Source organism: Trichosurus vulpecula, chromosome 8, assembly GCF_011100635.1.
Source record: "Trichosurus vulpecula isolate mTriVul1 chromosome 8, mTriVul1.pri, whole genome shotgun sequence".
Taxonomy (NCBI): Eukaryota; Metazoa; Chordata; class Mammalia; order Diprotodontia; family Phalangeridae; genus Trichosurus; species Trichosurus vulpecula.
In genome coordinates this window covers 149,669,786-149,689,143 of record NC_050580.1, presented here as the reverse complement: position 1 = coordinate 149,689,143, position 19,358 = coordinate 149,669,786, and positions in this window count along the sequence as shown.

Below are 19,358 nucleotides of genomic sequence, written 5' to 3'. Positions count from 1 at the left end.
CTGCTGCCTGGCATTGCTCCTCTGGAGTCTCTGCCATGTCCAGCTTCTGGTTCAGCTGAAATTCCCAACTAAGGTATTGTTGTGTCCTTTCAGCTCTCTTTTAGAAAAAGCAGATGCCTCCCTTGTTTTGTTGTTTTGCCCTCAGTCTGAAATCTAAGATCTCCCTTCTCCTGGCAAGAAATTCCCTGTCCCAGGTGCCAAGATCTTTAGAACGAAGAGCAGAGTTATCCAAACTAGATAATGCCCTTAGGCTTGATCTTTTCTTTCCATGATTCATCCCAATTTTGGGATTGGTCTCCTAGGTCAGAGACTTTACCCTAATTTATCGCAATTGTTCAACATATACTTTCCAAATTTTCATCTCTTCAATCTAGACTATAAAACAAACAATGGTTATTTGCCTAATTATTATAAAATAGTTGCAGGGTACAGTGTTGGTATTCCTCAGTCTCTAAACCAGAAACCTCTCTCCTTTGACCATACAGATGAATGGGCAGAAAAAAGATACAGAAACAAGCTTTGGGGGAAGGCTGTTTTCTCTACTACCACCTCAGTCCCCTCATTTGCAGAAGAATCAAATCCAAAGCTGATACCATTAAATAAAGGTGAGCCAGGCCTTGGAAAACTAGCTGAGGCTGCCCACTCTTACTGAAAGTTGATTTATATTAAAAAGCCAACTTATGGCTTTTATAATTTGTGCTGAGAACCATTCCTGCTAAGATGGATCAGCAAATTCTTTTCCCAGCAGGGAAGCCTATTTAATAGTTTGTATTCAAATTAGAAAACAATTTGATGAATGTAAAGATCTCATTTGCTGATTTTGTTCTGCCTTCTCCCCCCTCCCTGTATTTACATAGGTCATCCTTCTCTCCTGGAATCAATTTTCTCTACCTATAGGAATTCTCCCAAAGTGGAACTATTTCCCAACAGTCAGTGTGTTACTTCCTAGCTAAGAAGTAATGTTGTATATGTCAAGTACCTATGGAGTTTGGGGTTGGAGGATGGAAAGATGGGTTGTGATGTGTGTCTTGGAAGGAATACCCACAACTATGGGATCACAGATCTGTTTAAGTATGCAAAATTATTCGAATATTTATGACAGCATATTGGCAAAAACCTAATTGGGTCATTTCCACATGATGTAAAACACTACTTCCAACAAAAAATTGAATTGGTCAAGAATATGTCTTATAAACCCATTGTTCAAGTCCATTCCTCATATGCAGATAAGGCAACCTAAGTTATTTTCTTTTTTTTTTAATTAATTAACTAATTAATGTTTTTCATTTTCAACATTGATTTCCACAAGCGTTTGAATTACAAATTTTCTCCCCATTTCTACCCTCCCTCCCACTCCAAGATGGCATATATTCTAATTGCCCCATTCCCCAGTCAGCCCTCCCTTCTGTCACCCCACTCCTCCCCATCCCCTTTTCCCTTACTTTCTTGTAGGGCAAGATAGATTTCTATGCCCTATTGCCTGTATATCTTATTTCCTAGTGGCATGCAAAAACTTTTTTTTTGAACATCTGCTTTTAAAACTTTGAGTTCCAAATTCTCTCTCCTCTTCCCTCCCCACCCACTCTCCCTAAGAAGGCAAGCGATTCAACATAGGCCACATGTGCATCATTATGCAAAACCCTTCCACAATACTCATGTTGTGAAAGACTAACTATATTTTGTTCCTTCCTATCCTATCGCCCTTTATTCAATTTTCTCCCTTGACCCCGTCCCTTTTCAAAAGTGTTTGCTTCTGATTACCTCTTCCCCCATCTGCCCTCCCTTCTATCGCCCCCCCCTTTTTTATCTCCTTCCTCCTTCTTTCCTGTGGGGTAAGATACCCAATTGAGTATGTATGTTATTCCCTCCTCAGGTCAAATCCAATGAGTGCAAGATTCACTCATTCACCCTCACCTGCTCCCTCTTCCCTTCCTATAGAAGGGCTTTTTCTTGCCACTTTTATGCAAGATAATTTACCCCATTCTATCTCTCCCTTTCTCCCTCTCTCAACATATTCCTCTCTCATCCCTTAATTTGATTTTTTTAGATATCATCCCTTCATATTCAACTCACCCTGTGCCCTCCGTGTATCTCTCTCTCTCTCTCTCTCTCTCTCTCTCTCTATATATATATATATATATATATATATATATATATATATATATATGTATGTATGTATGTATGTATATTCCCTTCAGCTACCCTAATACTGAGGTCTCATGAATTATACACATCATCTATCCATGTAGGAATGTAAACAAGCCAGTTCAACTTTAGTAAGTCCCTTATGATTTCTCTTTCTTGTTTACCTTTTCATGCTTCTCTTGATTCTTGTGTTTGAAAGTCAAATTTTCTATTCAGCTCTGGTCTTTTCACTGAGAAAGCTTGAAAGTCCTCTATTTTACTGAAAATCCATATTTTGTTTTGGAGCATGATACTCAGTTTTGCTGGGTAGGTGATTCTTGGTTTTAATCCTAGCTCAATTGACCTCCAGAATATCATATTCCAAGACCTTCGATCCCTTAATGTAGAAGCTGCTAGATCTTGTGTTATTTGGATTGTGTTTCCACAATACTCAAATCGTTTCTTTCTGGCTGCTTGCAGTATTTTCTCCTTGATCTGGGAGCTCTGGAATTTGGCAACAATATTCCTAGGAGTTTTCTTTTGGGGATCTTTTTCAGGAGGTGATCGGTGGATTCTTTAAATTTCTATTTTGCCCTGCGGCTCTAGAATATCAGGGCAGTTCTCCTTGATAATTTCTTGAAAGATGATATTTAGGCTCTTTTTTTGATCATGGCTTTCAGGTAGTCCAATAATTTTTAAATTCTCTCTCCTGGATCTATTTTCCAGGTCAGTGGTTTTTCCAATGAGATATTTCACATTGTCTTCCATTTTTCTTCATTCCTCCTGTTTTAGAATATCTTGATTTTTCATCAAGTCACTAGCTTCCACTTGCTCCAATCTAATTTTTAAAGTAGTATTTTCTTCAGTGGTCTTTTGGACCTCCTTTTTCATTTGGCTAATTCCACCTTTCAAGGCATTCTTCTCCTCATTAGCTTTTTGGAGCTCTTTTGCCATTTGAGTTAGTCTATTTTTTAAGGTGTTTCTTCTTCAGTATTTTTTGGGTCTCATTTAGTTTTTGTTTTTCATGGTTTTCTCAGATCATTCTCATTTCTCTTCCCAATTTTTCCTCTACTTCTTTAACTTGCTTTTCCAAATCCTTTTTGAGCTCTTCCATAGCCTGAGACCAGTTCATGTTTTTCTTGGAGGCTTTTGACGTAGGCTCTTTAACTTTGTTGACTTCTTCTGGCTGTATGTTTTGGTCTTCTTTGTCACCAAAGAAAGATTCCAAAGTCTGGGTCTGAATCTGAGTCCATTTTCGCTGCCTGGCCATGTTCCCAGCCAACTACTTGACCCTTGAGTTTTTCATTGGGGTATGACTGCTTGTAGAGTAGAGAGTACTTTGTCCCAAGCTTGAGGGGCTGTGCTGTTGTTTTCAGAGCTATTTCTACACAGCAAGCTCTGCCACACCAGTGCTCCTCCTCCCCCAAGAACCACCAACCCAGACCATGACTCAGATCTAAGCAGGCTCTGCACTCCTACTCTGATCCTCCACTTAATTCCTCCCACCAGGTGGGCCTGGGGCCAGAAGCAACTGCAGCTATAATTCTGTCCTCAGAGCTGCACCACATCCACTGTCCCCACAGTGGTGGCTGAACTGCGAACTCCTTTCACTCTGTCCCCATAGTTTTTCCCACTAACCTCTGTTGTCTTTAGTGTTTGTGGGTTAGAAGTCTGGTAACTGCCACAGCTCACTGATTCAGGTCACTAGGGCCTGTTCCACCCAGCTCCCAGGTCTGGTTGGTCCAGTGAGGCTCATGCTGGGTTCTGCCCTGTTCCACTCCCAGCATGGTGGGATAGACCTTACCCAGAAACCATCCAGGCTGTCCTGGGCTGGAGCCCTGCTTCCCTCTGCTATTTCGTGGGTTCTGCAGTTATAGAATTTGTTCAGAGCCATTTTAATAGGTGTTTGGAGGGTCCTGGGGGAGAGCTTTAGGCAAGCCGCTGCTTTCCAGCCACCATCTTGGCTCCGCCCCCAACCTAAGTTATTTTCTAGAAGAAACATCTCTGTATAAGATAACAACTGGATAAAAGAATGACTAGTTTGGGCAATTAGGTGGCTCATTGGATAGAGCACCAGAGCTGCAGTCAGGAAGACCTGAGTCAAATCTGACCTCAGGCACTTACTAGTTGCGTGACCCTGGGCAAGTCACTTCACCCTGTTTGCCTCAATTTCCTTATCTGTAAAATGAGCTGGAGAAGGAAATGGCAAACCCCACCAGTATCTTTGCCAAGAAAACTTCAACTGGGGTCATAAAGAGTCACACACAACTGAAAGGACATCTGTTTATGTAACGAACCTGAATTGTTCCACATGAAATGAGGCATTAATAGCTCACTTTAAAGGTCAATTGCCACAGGGGAAAGGAATCCAGGGGAATCTTATGCAATCTCTCTCCTGCATTCCATTCTTATCACTGGGCTTATAGTGTTAGGCTCATGTTTTGTCTACAGGTGAATTCAGGTTCAGTTATAACAACTCTGGTCTTTATTTACATCTCCTATTTATTATTTTGGGCCAGCTTAAAATGAAGTGGTTACAGATGCTGCAGCAGAACCTATTTCTTGGAGACAACTCAATACTTTCCTAGCTAAATTAACCCCAGGACTGTCTGTCAAACCTACCACTGGGTATATCTATTATATTCACTCCAGACTAATTTTATCTCTCCCTCCAACACTTCACAAATGATCACACAGTCAAGGTTAGACTGCTAAAACTGTTTTTTATGTCAAGTATGGGGCTAGGAGCAGATCACCACAGTAGAAGGATGGCAGCCAGGGGGTTTCTCTGACTACAGGATGCAGAAAGGGTTTCCTTTTTAGATCCTAGAGGGGGCAATTCATCTATGTTTTCCTCTTTATGGAAGGAGTAGGGGGAACAGAGGTGTGGGTAGAGATAATAGCTATGATGGGTTGCCTCACCTAATGGGACATAGTTTTACCTGTTTTACCAGCAGTATCCCTATGATCAACAGTTCTTACAGTCCTTAGCAAAGAGGTGCTAAGGAAGAAACAAGTGAAACTTGTTTCTCCTCCACAAGATAGGGGAGCCCACTTCCAAGATTCTGTTCCTCTCAAATTTCCCACCTCTTCTCTCCTTCCCAGGATGCCCTGTGAATCAATGTCAGTCTTGTACACATATGCACAAGCTCTGGAGTGTTTTCCAAACATCCCATTGCTGTGTATCTTGGGATTGCTATATCTTGAAAGGCCATTTTTTTACATTTGGTATCTCCCTCAATAGAGTGTAAATGTGGGAACTTTTAAAATTTGCCTTCCTATCCCCTTTATACAGAGTAGGTGCTTAATAAATGACTGTGAATTGGATTGACTCATTATGACTACACTTTTGTTGAGCATGTGTGAGTATGCCCAAGGGCTTGCCCCAGACTCAAGATACAAAAAAGATTATAGTGAGGACTGTCCCCCACATGTGGCATGGGGATGTCATGGTGCAGCTCAAAGGGAGGCATGCTTCCCCCTGCCATGAGGGGGAAGCAGGAGGTTGGATCCAGAAGCCTGGCCACTCTGCTCTCCTCAGAGATATGAGGTACCAGACTAGAATTATATCTAGCTGCATCCTTAAATATAGTTAGGGGATGTAGTTTTCAAGTTCAGGCTAGATGCCTGATCACTGTTCATTAATGAGGAGAGGAGGACCCCAAGTTTTATATCCAAGGCTTGACTCCCTTCCCACAAAATGCCCTTCCACAATGAAGACACACATAGCAGATAGCAAAAAAAACCCATTTATCCAAATTCATAGCAAACAAAAATCAGAGAAAGTATATTTAGGAGAATATAAGCCAGACAGTACAGAGTGAAGGAACTCTCCCTTTGGGATCACGGTAACTCAGTTCAACCAAGACAGATAGAGTCCTAGCTCTCACCTAAGGGAAAATCCTTTGAAGTCTCTCAAGTAGCAACCTGGGTATAGGGCAGGGGTGGGGAACCTCAGCCTCAAGGCCAGGTGTTTGGATTCAGTTAAACGGCCACACCTGAGGACCTGGAAGGCCATGTGTGGCTTTGAGGCCACAAGTTCCCTGCCCCTGGTGTAGAGACATGATACAGACTGCCAACTCCTCTCATGTCAGCTTCTTCCTCAAAAAGACCCTGGGAGGTAAGGACCTTTATTACCCCCATTTTCCTGAGGAAAATGAGTCTGAGAAAGATTAAGTGACTTGCCTTAGGGTCACACAACTAGTGTCTGAAGATTCAAATTCAGGTCTTCCAGATGCCAAGTTCAGCTCTCTCTCTGTCCAGGATTGTTGTAAGGTTTAAATGTGATAACACATGTAAAGTGCTTTGCAAACCTCAACGTGCTATATAGATGCTAACTTTATCATGATTATATTTTCTACTTCATTATTAAATTTGCCTGTTTTCAACTTCTACCCCTTGTCGCCTAGGGACATCATCCACAGTATTCTCCACGCCTGAAATGGACTTTCCTCCACCTGTCTCTTACGTGCTTTCCTTCAGGGTCCGACTCAGGTGCCACCTCTTCTATCACCTCAGATGAAAGTGATCTCTCCCTCCAAAGTTCTGCCTTCTGTTGCCAAATCAAGCAAGTCTGATCTCCCCTGACTGCTCTTGTGACTTCTAGTCTGTACTACACAATTTGGCCCTTGTGTGGGACAGCAACTTCACCCACAATTAAACTCAGAGGCTTCTCAAGTAGAAAGTAGAAACTAATTCTATTACGATCCCGAGGGAAAGGGCAGTCTCCAAACCCATAGACAACCAGTAGGGAGAGGCAGCACCCAAAGGGCAGAACTCAGCCATATACTCTAACGCAAACAACCCCCACCCACCACTGACCTTTTACTCTCATTGGTGGAATTTAGGCTCACAATCTAAAAGCGAAAATCTACCCCAGGTACAAGAAACAAGGAAATGCTAATTTAGCTAATGCCAACTCTTAAAAACACTTTTATCCTTATTTGGCGAGGCTCATGCTCAGGGAGGGTCAGGCTGCTCAAAGTTTCTAATTCCTACAGATAATAACTCAAAACTTAGGCCTAGCTGTCAATCAGAAGCCCTGAGCCATGCTGAAAAGTCCTCACTTTTATTTATCCCTCTCAATTTACAGAAAGGCTGAGGTTTAGATTTTATGCGAGGTCTTCACCATCCCACTCACCCTGAATTATATAAGCGAATCATTGCTTCATATCATATGTGTCTGTGTTGTCCTTGTGTCCACATCATAAGCTTCTTAAGAACAGGAACCACTTCTTACAATGTCTTCCATTCCCTCACAGTGACTAGCATAGTGCTGGCCACGTGGAAGATACTCAGCAAATATCTCTTGATTCTTTGTTGGTTTTCAGCTAGATTCACATCTATAGCCCAGTTATTAAAAATGAAAAGTGGAAATGCTCTAGGGAAGTCAAATTTGTGGTCATGGAAGTTTAAAAAGTTAAAAAATAATTAGTATATGTGCTGGTCTATTGGCTAAAAGTCATCACCAAAGCTGCCTGTGTGATCTTATGTGACCTTAGGCACACTGCTTAACCTCTCTTGTAACCAGAATTGTCTTTGTTTTCTTTGAGTGACTCAATTTATCTCAGTGAGTTTTACTAGGTGCTAAGCCCCAGGCCCAAACCCCATTAGGTGTTAATGTAATCCATGTGGATGTGAACATCCCAGGGTCCTAAGGGGAGGGGCCAACTCAAGAACCAATCACCAGAGCCTGAGCTCTGGTGATTCAGATGATGTCTGATGATGTCTAAAGCCCTATAAGAAGGGAGGACAGAGCTATTGGTGTGGGGCTCTGGAGATGGTGTTGATGAGGAGACTCTGGGCAGCTGTAGCTAAGGAGCCCTCCAGCTTGTAAACCCGGATGTTGAAACTTTGTTGAACTGTGGTAACTATCTGTTGGGACTTGAATCAGACAAAGTCTATTGATGTCTGTAATTTGCATTTTGTTTTGAAGTTCAGGGTGCTGGTTTTTTTTTCCCCTGAACTAACTGAATGATATTTGAATTAAAAGTAAGCTTGTCAACCCCTTCACCTTGCTTTCCTTAATTAAGCAGATCGAAAGAACCTGTGCTGTTGGCAGCTTTCTGGGTGCTGGCTGTGGGTGAATCTTATACTCCCACAGAAGCTGCCAGCCGGGTTGTTGACACATCTCTGTGCCTCAATTTCCTCCTCCATAAAATAAGATAGTTGATACCCTTTAAGGTTTCAAGTCAGTGGTAGAGTAGGAAGAGCACTAGGTGGGGCCTCTGGAGTTCAGATTCCAGTACCACCTCTTCTTAATTGGTTAACCATGGGCAAATTGTTTAATCTCTCTAGACTTCAGCTCCCATATTTATTAAATGAGGAGATTGGACTAAATGACCTCTAAGGTTGCCTTTGGTTCAAAACCTATTCTCCGAACTATCTAATAATCTAAAATGCTACAGTTTTGCCAGAGTCCTTTGAGGAACTTTTGTACAAATGTGGAACTTTTCTAATGGCAATCACAAAGTATAGACCTTTAATTGTTTCTACAAAGAATGGATCCTCTGAGTCTGCTACTTTAGTCTATTTTATCTTATCTACAGCAGCAGATTGATGTCATTGGCCCCTACCTATATTTCTTAATTCCTTCCTTGTTTTTGACCTCTCCTCTTCCTGGTTACACAATAACAAAACATCTTGAGTCTTGAGTAAATCAGAGTCCAAGAGCAGTGTAAATCCAAAGTCTATGAATCTTTCCTTTAATGGGGCAATAAAAGTTAAGTCATCAATTTTCATAAATAGCTTCTTCAAACAATTTTTTAAAAAATAAATTGTACAACAGGTGCTGTTAGTAATAATTTAGCAATGAAGATATTTAGGGGAAAGACATCGTGAACATAAAAGATTTGTGTGTTAACTTTGTTAGTTAATCCTTCTATATTTGATGAGTACATAGGGCATTTTTTGCGTGGGGGGGGGGGGGAAGGGCAGGGAGAGGCAATCTGGGTTAGCTGACTTGTCCTGGGTCACATAGCTAGTATCTAAGGCTGGTTTTGAACTCAGGTCTTTCTGAGTCTAGGGCTGGTATTCTATCCATTGTACTACCTCGCTGCCCCTACATAGGGACTTTTCCTCTGTCTACCACGTTCCAGGACAAGTGATCAGGCATCCAGCAACATCTGTAAAATATTTATATTGAAAAGATGGGCCTTTGCTTTCATAGGAAGCTTAGATCACTCAGTAAAAGGATTCTGTACTTTCCTGAAAGCAATCAAACTTGATCTCTTCCTCTTGTTCAACTCTGGGTGCAGCTCAGTGTTCAGCTGTATCCTCTGTCCCAAATACCCATTGTTGGCTGAGTTCTATTGGGCATCCTTTCAGATACATGTTAAAATCTGAGCAATAGATATTCTTTATCCATTTTGTCTTCCCTGTATGGATGGACAGGACAAACTACTTTGAATAATTTATAGATTTCTTTCAGGAGACTCATCAATATCCCAGAGCTTGAGGCAGTCACCATATCTTCCACACAGAGCACCTGGAGGTCCCCACCATCCACTGGAAATCCCTTCTTATCCCTGATTCTCTACTAGATCTCTATCACAAAGGCAATTATTTTTGGCAAGCATGCATCTCCTGTTTTATGCCTCACCGGATGCTAATTATCAGAGGGTCATTGAAAAAGGTTATTATATCTGTTGTTACACCTTCCAAGAAATGTTGAATGACCTTGATATATGAATGGGAGACACCTTGTTGTAAAAGAACCTGTAAGGCAGTATTTTGTTCACCTGAATTGACACGAAATGACATAGGACCTATTATTTCATTGCTTAAAATCAGTTTTTATGTTATTCTTAAAATGCCATACTCAGTGGGGTGGGTGTTATAAATAATCTTTACCATTTATTTTTCATGAAGTCATTCTTTTAATTTTGTAGGGTTTTTTTAACTTAAACACCAAAAAGAACATTTCCATATATATAGCAGAACACAAAAAGATTGTATATGAAAATATGAATCTCCAATTTATGTTCTATTTTTTTAAAGTAGATAACAATTTCACACGTTATTTTCAAAACTGTCCTCCTTGTCTATGCTTGCTTCTGTTCCCTTCTGTGCATTTTGAAAAATGTTTCAATGGCCATCTTTTTTTTTTTTTGGGCAGGGGGGAATGAGTATATAGCCAATTCTCCCTCTCTCCTCCCAAGTAAAAACCAAGAAAAACAAACAAAACTCAAAAAACAAAAAACCTTGTAACAAATATGCATAGTCAAACAAAATTAATCTACACAGTGGCCATGTCCAAAAAATGTACGTATCTTTCTATATCTTGGGTCTACCACTCCTCTGTAAGGAGTTGAATAACATGCTTCATCATAAATCCTCCAGAATTATGTTTGTATATTAAATTGGTCAGAATTCTTAAGTCTTTCAAAGTTTTTGAAAACTTTGTTGTCTTTTTCTTTTACATCATTGCCCTGGTATACATTGTTTTCCTGGTTTTGCCTACTACACTCAACATCAACTCATAAACACCTCAAAAAACAAATAATTCCTCATAAAATTCCTTCTTTTAAATAAGCAGGACAAATTAAAATCAATTCAATTCAGACAAAAATTGAAAATCAGAGGACTCAATCCTTGCAAGCAAGTGATAATTTATTCAGTAATTTATTTACTGAGCTAAGAGCTGGGATGAAAACAAAAGTGACTTTAAATATTGTCTCTGCTTTCCAGAAATTAGTTGAGCTTAGATATGCAAAACAAGAAGAATAAAAGACTGCATATTATAGGGCAGCTAGGTGGTGCAATGAACTGGCCCTGGACCCTGGAGGGCCTGAGTTCAAATCCAACCTCAGACACCTGACACATTTACTAGCTGTGTGACCTTGGGCAAGTCACTTAACCCCAATTGCCCTGCCTTCCCCCCTCCAAAAAAAAAAAAGACTGCATATTATTCAGTATCAAGCATAATCATTGGTACAGGAATTTGGAAGAAAAAAAAGGAAAATCAGTTAAAAATTAAACAGGGAAGATTTCTTAGAATAAGTAGGATGTAAGCTGAACAGATGGATGGGAAGGCAATTCCCAGGAGTGGGGATCGCATGCAAAAGAAATAAGTGCACGAGATTTCTTTTATTTTTAAATTTTAAGTTTAATAACTATCAACAGACAACCTATTAAATAAATATCTAAAGAATAAAATCTCACATAAATCCCTTAACATTTAGCAAAATAGAACCAAATGAACAGCAAACAAAAATTTCATTTGCTTTATTTCCCTTTCTAAGGCTATCTTGAGTAACTTTGGCTTTCTTTTTTTAATAATTGTAAGCAAATGTTAATTGACATTCAGTTCTGTTTCTACTGAACTTGCTTTTCATGACTCTGTATGGGTTGTTCCATAAATACTTGTATGTTTCATAAATTTCATTTTTTATGGCACCATAACATTTTATTACATGAATATATCATCATTTATTCTCCTATTCTCCAGTTTGTGGCCATTATAAATAAAGCAACTATGAATATTCTTTATACAGATAGGTCCTTTTTTCTTTTTTATTATCTTTTTAGGATAAAGTCCTAATGATGAAATTATTGGGTCAAAGGGTTTGATCAGTCTTGTGGTTCATTGTATATTATTATAATGTTCTCCAAATTTTTGAACCAGTCTGCAGATCCATCAATGACGTGTAAAAGTGCTGGAGAGAAGGAAGAAAGGAAGGAAGAAAGGAAGAAAGTGTTTATTAACACTTACTATGTGCCAGGCACTGTGCCATTTAATCCTCACAACAATTCCTGGGAGGTAGGTGCTGCCTGGGACAGGATTTTTAAATAATAGGAGAGACATCCTGAGGAGAAACAAAGTAAATTTATTTTACGAACCTTGCAAGATTTGGGCACACCTCCATAATGGAGGAGGCTAGGTAAAAGGGAAACTGCCTTAACTTATACTCTTTAATGAAAAGATTCCCACCCACCTCTATCCCTTCTCACCATTGGCTGGGAGGTGGGCTTACAATCTAGGCGTGAAAACTACACAGAGGACCAAGGTTGATCCGGTCCATTCAGGTTTTTCCCTATCAGAACTCAACTGCCAGGGTGGTGGCTGAAAATCTAGCAGAAGAAATGGGGTGGGGGGGAGCAGAGAACAAATAGCTCACTGGAAGTTCATTACCTTCTAATATCTGAGAGAAAGGGGGAAGGGCATGCCCACAGCTCCAGGCCCTGACCCTCCAAAACCACAAAGCCAAATCCCAAAACCTCTCCTACTCCATTAGACACACCCTGTGAAGTCTTCACAATTATCCATCCCATTCAGTGCTATTATTACCCTTACTTTACAGTTGAGAAAACTGAGCCAAACAGAGATTAAGTGACATGCCTAGAGACACCCAGTTAGTAAATGTCTGAAGCTGGGTTTGAACTTAGGTCTTCCTGACTCCATTCCAAAGCTGTTGCCACTGCACCACCTAGCTGCCAAGTCCAATACACAGAATTTTATCTTTTTTTTTTTTTTGCTACTTTTACCATTCTAGTTGGGTTGTATCTTCAGACTGGCTTGGCTTGAATTTCAGCAAATACTAGGGAATTTGAGTATCTTTTCATGTTTATATTTCTTTTTTCAAAGACTGTCCAACATCACAGAATTCTCCAGTGGAAAAAGACGTTAGGTGGATTGTAATCCACTCCTCAGGAAATAGAGAGCCAGAGATCTGGACTTAATCAGTCATATACTATAGGAAGTAAGTGGATTTGGGGTCTCAGTCTTCTGATAGAAAGTATAGTGCTCTTTTCATTACAGTAACCTGGCTAAAATAAGGATTTTTATTGTGAAACTATTTTGTCAAGGGAATCAAATCATGAAATTGCCATTTTTAGAAAGCTTATTTTAGCGGTAGTATTTAGGTTAGAGGTTGTTTTTTTTTGTTTTTTTGGTTTTTTTTTTTGGAAAGGGGGTTGTGGAGGAAAGAGAAAGACTGAAAGCAGGAAGTCCAGCTAGGAAGCTATTACAGTAATTCAGATGTGAGGTGATGAAAGCCTTTATTAGAACACAAGTGAAACAGAGATAGGAAAAATTTAAGAGATATCTTGAAGGAAGAATCTATAAGATCTGATCATTGGTTAGGATGGGGTGAAGAAGTATACAATTCTTTTTTTTTTTTTAATTTTCACATTAGTCACGTTGTAATGAAGAATTAAGACCAACAGGAGGAACTACAAGAAAGAAGAAACAAAACAAAACAACAACAAAGAGAGCAAATAGTATGCTTCAATCTGCATTCAGACTAGTTCTTTCTCTGTATGTGGCCACCATTTTCCTTCATGAGTCTTTTAGTCTTAAATCCTTACATTTCTGAGAAAAGCCAAGTCTATGAAAATTAGTCATCACACAATGTGACTGTTACCGTGTACAATGTTCTCCTGGTTCTACTTACTTAGCTCAGCACCAGTTCATATAAGTCTTTCCAGGTTTTTCTGAAGTCTGCCTGCTCATCATTTCTTATAGCACAATAGTATTCCATTCCATTCACATACTACAACTTGTTCAGCCATTCCATTGATGGGCATCCCCTCAATTTCCAAATCTTGGTCACCACAAAAAGAGCTGATATACATATTTTTGTACATGTGGGTCCTTTTCCTATTTGTATGATGTCTTTGGGATATAGACCTAGAAGTGGTATTGCTGGATCAAAGGGTATGCACAGTTTTATAACCCTTTGGGCACAGTTCCAAATTGCTCTTCAGAATGGTTGGATCAGTTCACAACTCCACCAACAATGCATTAGTGTTCAAATTTTCCCACATCTCTAATATTTATCATTTTCCTCTTTTGTTATGTTAGCCAATCCGATGGGAGTGATGTGATACCTCAGAGTTGTTTTGATTTGCATTTCTCTAGTCAATAGTGATTTAGAGCATTTTTCATTTGATTATAAATAGTGTCAACCTGTAAGTTTGGTTAAAGGAGACAACAGGCTAGGTGATATAAAATTCTTATAGATTTATTCCCTTTAATTTGAAAGGATTAACAATAGCTTTGATTTCTTCATCTGAAAACTGCCTGTTCATATCCTTTGACCATTTATCAATTGAGGAATGACCTGTATTCTTATAAATTTGACTGAGCTCTCTCTATATTTGAGAAATGAGGCCTTTAGCAGAGACACTGGCTCTAAAAATTGTTTCCCAGTTTTCTGCTTCCCTTCTAATCTTGGTTGCATTGGCTTTGTTTGTGCAAAAACTTCTCAATTTAATGTAATTGAAATTATCCATTTAACATTTCATAATGTTGTCTATCTCTTGTTTGGTCATAAATTCTTCTCTTCTCCATAGATCTGACAAGTAAACTATGCCTTGCTCTTAAAGTTTGCCTATGTTATCAGCCTTTGTATCTAATTCATGTTCCCATTTTTACTTTATTTTGATGTATAATGTAAGATGTTAGTCCATGCCTAGTTTCTGCAATAATCTTTTCCAGTTTTCCCAGCAGTTTTTGTTAAATATGAGTTCTTATCCCAGAAGCTGGAGTCTTTAGATTTATCAAACAGTAGATTACTATAGTCATTGACTATTGTGTCTTGTGTACCTAACCTATTTCACTGATCTACCACTCTATTTCTTAGCCAGTATCAAGTACTGCTTTATAATGATTGCTGCTTTATAATACAATTTAAGATCTGGTACAGCTAGGCCACCTTTTCTTGCATTTCTTTTCATTAATTCTCTTGGTATTCTGGACCTTTTGTTCTACTAGATGAATTTTGTTATTATTTTTTCTAGCTCTATAATTTTTTCATAGTTTGATTGGTATGACATTTAATAAGTAAATTAATTTAGGTAGGATTGTAATTTTTATTACATTAGCTCAGCTTTCCCAGAACGACTGATGTTTTTCCAATTATTTAGATCTGACTTTATTTCTGTGAAGAATGTTTTGCAATTGTGTTCGTATAGTTCCTGGGTTTGTTTTGGCAGGTAAACTCCCAAATATTTTATAATGTCTACAGTAACTTTAAATGGAATTTCTCTATATTTTGTTGTTGGGCTTTGTTAGTAATATATAGAAATGCCAATGATTTATGTGGGTTTATTTTATATTCTGCAATTTTGTTAAATTTGTTTATTATTTCAAGTAATTTTTTTTACTTGATTCTCTAAGTATACCATCATATATCATTGGCAAAGAGTGATAGCTTGGTTTCTTCTTTGCCTATTCTAATTTGAAGGATACAATTCTGAAAGGTCCTAAATCTAGGTGACAATGAGAAAGGTGGCACAACAGAGCTGAAAGTAAGGGATCTTAAACAACATCTAGTCTTATTTCTTCTGTTTTATAAATGAGGAAAGGGCAGCTAGGAGGCATAGTGGATAGAATGCCAGGCCCAGAGAAAGGAAGAGTCATCTTCCTGAGTTCTAATCTGGCCTCAGACACAAGCTATATGACCCTGGTCAAGTCACTTAGCCTTGTTTATCTCAGTTTCCTCATCTGTAAAATGAACTGGAGAAGGAAATGGAGTCAGACATGACTGAAAAATGACAACACACATGAATGAGGAAATAGAAAGAGTAAGTGACTTGTCCAAGGTGACACAACTAATAGGTTTCAAAGCAAGGATTTAAGCCTAGGCCCTCATTCCACTACACCATTCAATTTTTCAAAGAGGAGGAATGGATGCTTTGAGGAGGAGATGATATATTCAGTTTTGAGTGCCTTGAAGGAGCAGCAGATAAAAAACCAGAGGTCATTTTAAAGGTCAGGCCTAAAGCTATAAATTAGAATAAAGACTGATAGGATGAAGATTGAGGGTATAATGTGCCATTTTATGGAAAAGAATCTCAGCCCACAAGCAGAGAGAGTACACTTATTTTTAGTTTATTGATCTTTTTTTTTTTAAAAAAGAGGTTGTAGCGGCAATTCGGCTAGCAGCTGTTGTGGGGTGTAAGACCCAACAAGACCAGCAACAAGAGCCGCCAGCACAAGTTTTTTTGATCTGCTTTACTAAGGAAAGCAACTTTAAGGGGTTAACAATCTCAGTTTAATCAAACATATATATATCATTCACTTAGTTCTGGGGGAAAAGATCAACCACCTGAACTTCAAGGCAAAAACAAACAGAAATTACAAGCATCAACAGACAGAGAATCACCAACATCTATCTGGGTTACCAAGCCAGGGGGCAGTTACAGCTTGTCCAGAGTCTCAACACTCCTTCCATGAATGTGCCCCAAAAGTCAAACACCAAGCTAGGATCTTATCTACCTGTATCAGGGCCCTGGGGCACTTGATTACCTCAATGCTGAGAAGCACTCAAACAAAGAATAGTGAAAAATCCCATTTAGGGTGTAGGAAAATTAATCCCTAGTACCACCATACACAAATCAATGACTCCTGATTGTCTTAGTGCGAAGAAACATTCCAAGACAAGATCCCACTTTGTCTGCCCCATTCAAACAAAGGCCAGAATCATTAAAGGCACTTAAAAAATAGCAAAAAGTCCCACCTTAATTATTATTACAGAGGTACAGAGAAAATATGTGTCAGTTTATGACAGTCACTTGAGTCCCCTTTGTCCTAATTTCTGACGTATTACAACATATTTGAGGTCCATCTAGAAGCCAGTCATTTCTGCCAGGATTGACAACTCACCTGAAGGACTCATAAACTTCAGGCTTACACCGCTTCTGTTTTTTAGAATAAGTTCATTGATGTCTTCCAGTTTTTTGCATCATCACATTTTCCCCTGTACCCTTTCCTCTCCCCAACACAACCAAACCATATAACAGATGGTATTTTTCAAAGACTAGAGAGAGAGAGAGAGAGAGAGAGAGAGAGAGGAAAAAATTAGCACAAGCAATCAATACAATGAAAAAATCAAAAATATGAGCCATGTGCAATACCTGCATACCTCAATGAAGGGGTGGGTTAGGAGTGTCCTCCCATGTTTTTTCATTTGAGTCCCACTTGATCTTTGTAACTTTGTTACATTCACTTTTGATTTTTTTTTTTGTATGTGGGTGTTCTTTCCATTTAGGTTGCTGTAGTTATTGTATACAGTGTTTTCTTGACTCTGCTTACTTGACTCTGCATCTGTTCATGTAGTTCTTTCCATACTTTTTTGCATGCATCTCATTTGTTATTTCTTGCAGCATAGGCATATCTTATCACATTCATCAGCAGTAAATAAAACTTTTTTCACTTCACAAATGTGCCAATTAGGGCAACAGAATCCCATGATGAGGTTAAAGAAAAATGGTGAGGGTAGGGAACCATAGGTTTTTAGGGGTGCTTGAGACCCCAAAATACCAACACGCCAAGTCCTGCCAAATGAATTCAACTCAAGCCTTCTCACAGCCAAAGAAAGACAAAGTTTACTAAGGATTCTCCACGGTGGGTTGTCTTAAGAAATCTCACCCATTTGTGACTCTTGTTTTCACAAGCAGGCCAGATTCCATCTACTGAGCTAGATTGAATCTGAGCGCCTTCATGGAGGCAAGATGAAACTTATATACAGAAAGATTGTGGGAGGGATCTAGGGGTGGTCGAGTAGTCTGGGATGACTAGAGGAGGGGTTTAGGGAGGGTCTTGAGGAGGATCTTGATGGGACTGGGGTGACTAGAGGTCAAGACTCCAGGAAACAAGAGAATGGGATTTTGATGAGATCAAGGGTGAGAAGCAGCTGGATAATAAAGGGCTAGGCTAGGTAGAGATTTGGGCCTAGTGATAAGGAAAGGCTTATGGCCTCAGGGGCCATAAGATCAAGTGGGAAGATTCAAGGAGAGTTCAAAAGGGGGTTCCCAGAGACTATCCCATCAGGTTCAAGGGGGTTCCCAGAGACCCTACCCCCATCACCCAGACCCATTTGGATAAATATGCTAGTTGTGAGGAAGTTAGGTAAGGATGCACACTGGGGTTGATCAAAATAGTCACTTTCTACAGTGCAGTTCTATTAGACTGAAAGAAACAAAAGGAAACCAAAAAACCCAGACTAAAAACTAAAAAAGAAACTACTGGTAAAGAAATGGATACCAAAACCAGCAGACTAATTGTTCAATAAGTGAAAAGAGGCAGGAGGTAAGGGGTGGGGAAGAGTTGGGAGGAACAGAACATGACACACACACACCCCAGTGGCTTCCTATTGCTTCCAGGTGCAAATGCAAAATGCTCTGTTTGACATTCAGAGCCCTTCATAACCTAGCCTTTACTACTTTTCCAATCTTCTTACACCCTACTCCCTGACACATACTCTTCAATCCAGTAACACTAGCCTCCTGGCTATTCTAGAAACAAGAAACTTCATTTTTTAGCTCTGGACATCCTCTCTGGCTATCCCAATGAAAATCTTACCTCCTACATGAAGCCTTCCAGATATCTCTTAATCCCAATGCCTTCCCTGTTATTTCCTATTTATCCTGTATGCAGCTTGCTTTGTATATTTTGTTTATATGCTGTCTCTCACATTAAATTATAAGCCCTTTGAGGGCAGGGACTGTCTTTTGCCTCTTTTTTTTTATCTCCGGGACTTAGCACAGTGCCCGGCCCATAGAAGGTGATTAATAAATATTTATTGAATGAATGAATTTGACATATTAGAAGGCAAAGGGAGCCCCTTGATAACATAGGCCAGTAGAAGGACTTAGAAGGAGATATGATATTTATCCTCAAGAATTTAAAGTGCTGTTGTGTGGAAAAGGGATTAGAATTGTTCTGTTTGGCTTCATAGGACAGTCTAGAAGCAATGGATAAGAGCTCAGTTTAGGCGGGAAGTAAGGGGGCAACTGAGTGGCACCATAGTGTATAGAGTGCCAGGCCTAGAAGACTCATCTTCCTGAGTTCAAATCTAGCCTCTGACACTTACTAGCTCTGCGGGCCTGGGCAAGTGATTTACCCTGTTTGCCTCAATTTTCTCATCTGTAAAATGAGCTAATGAAGGAAATGGCAAACCTCCATCCAAAATACCTCCAGTATTTTGTCAAAAAAAAAAAAAACAAACAACAAACCAACCTAAACCCTTTTAAGGAAAAACTAGCTTAACATATGAGTAGAGGGGTTTTACTCCTACCATCCCAGACAACACCTGAGGTCATTGGATTACAATTTTAGATAAAGAAGGTCTAAATGTGCCAGACACCAAAAAGTCACTCAACTGTGCATGCCCTTTGATCCAATGATACTACTACTAGACCTATACCTTGAAGAGTACAAAAAAGAAGAAAAGGACACCAAAAAGTTCCTGCAAAAATAAAGCAGCTCATTTTGTTATAGCAAAAAACTG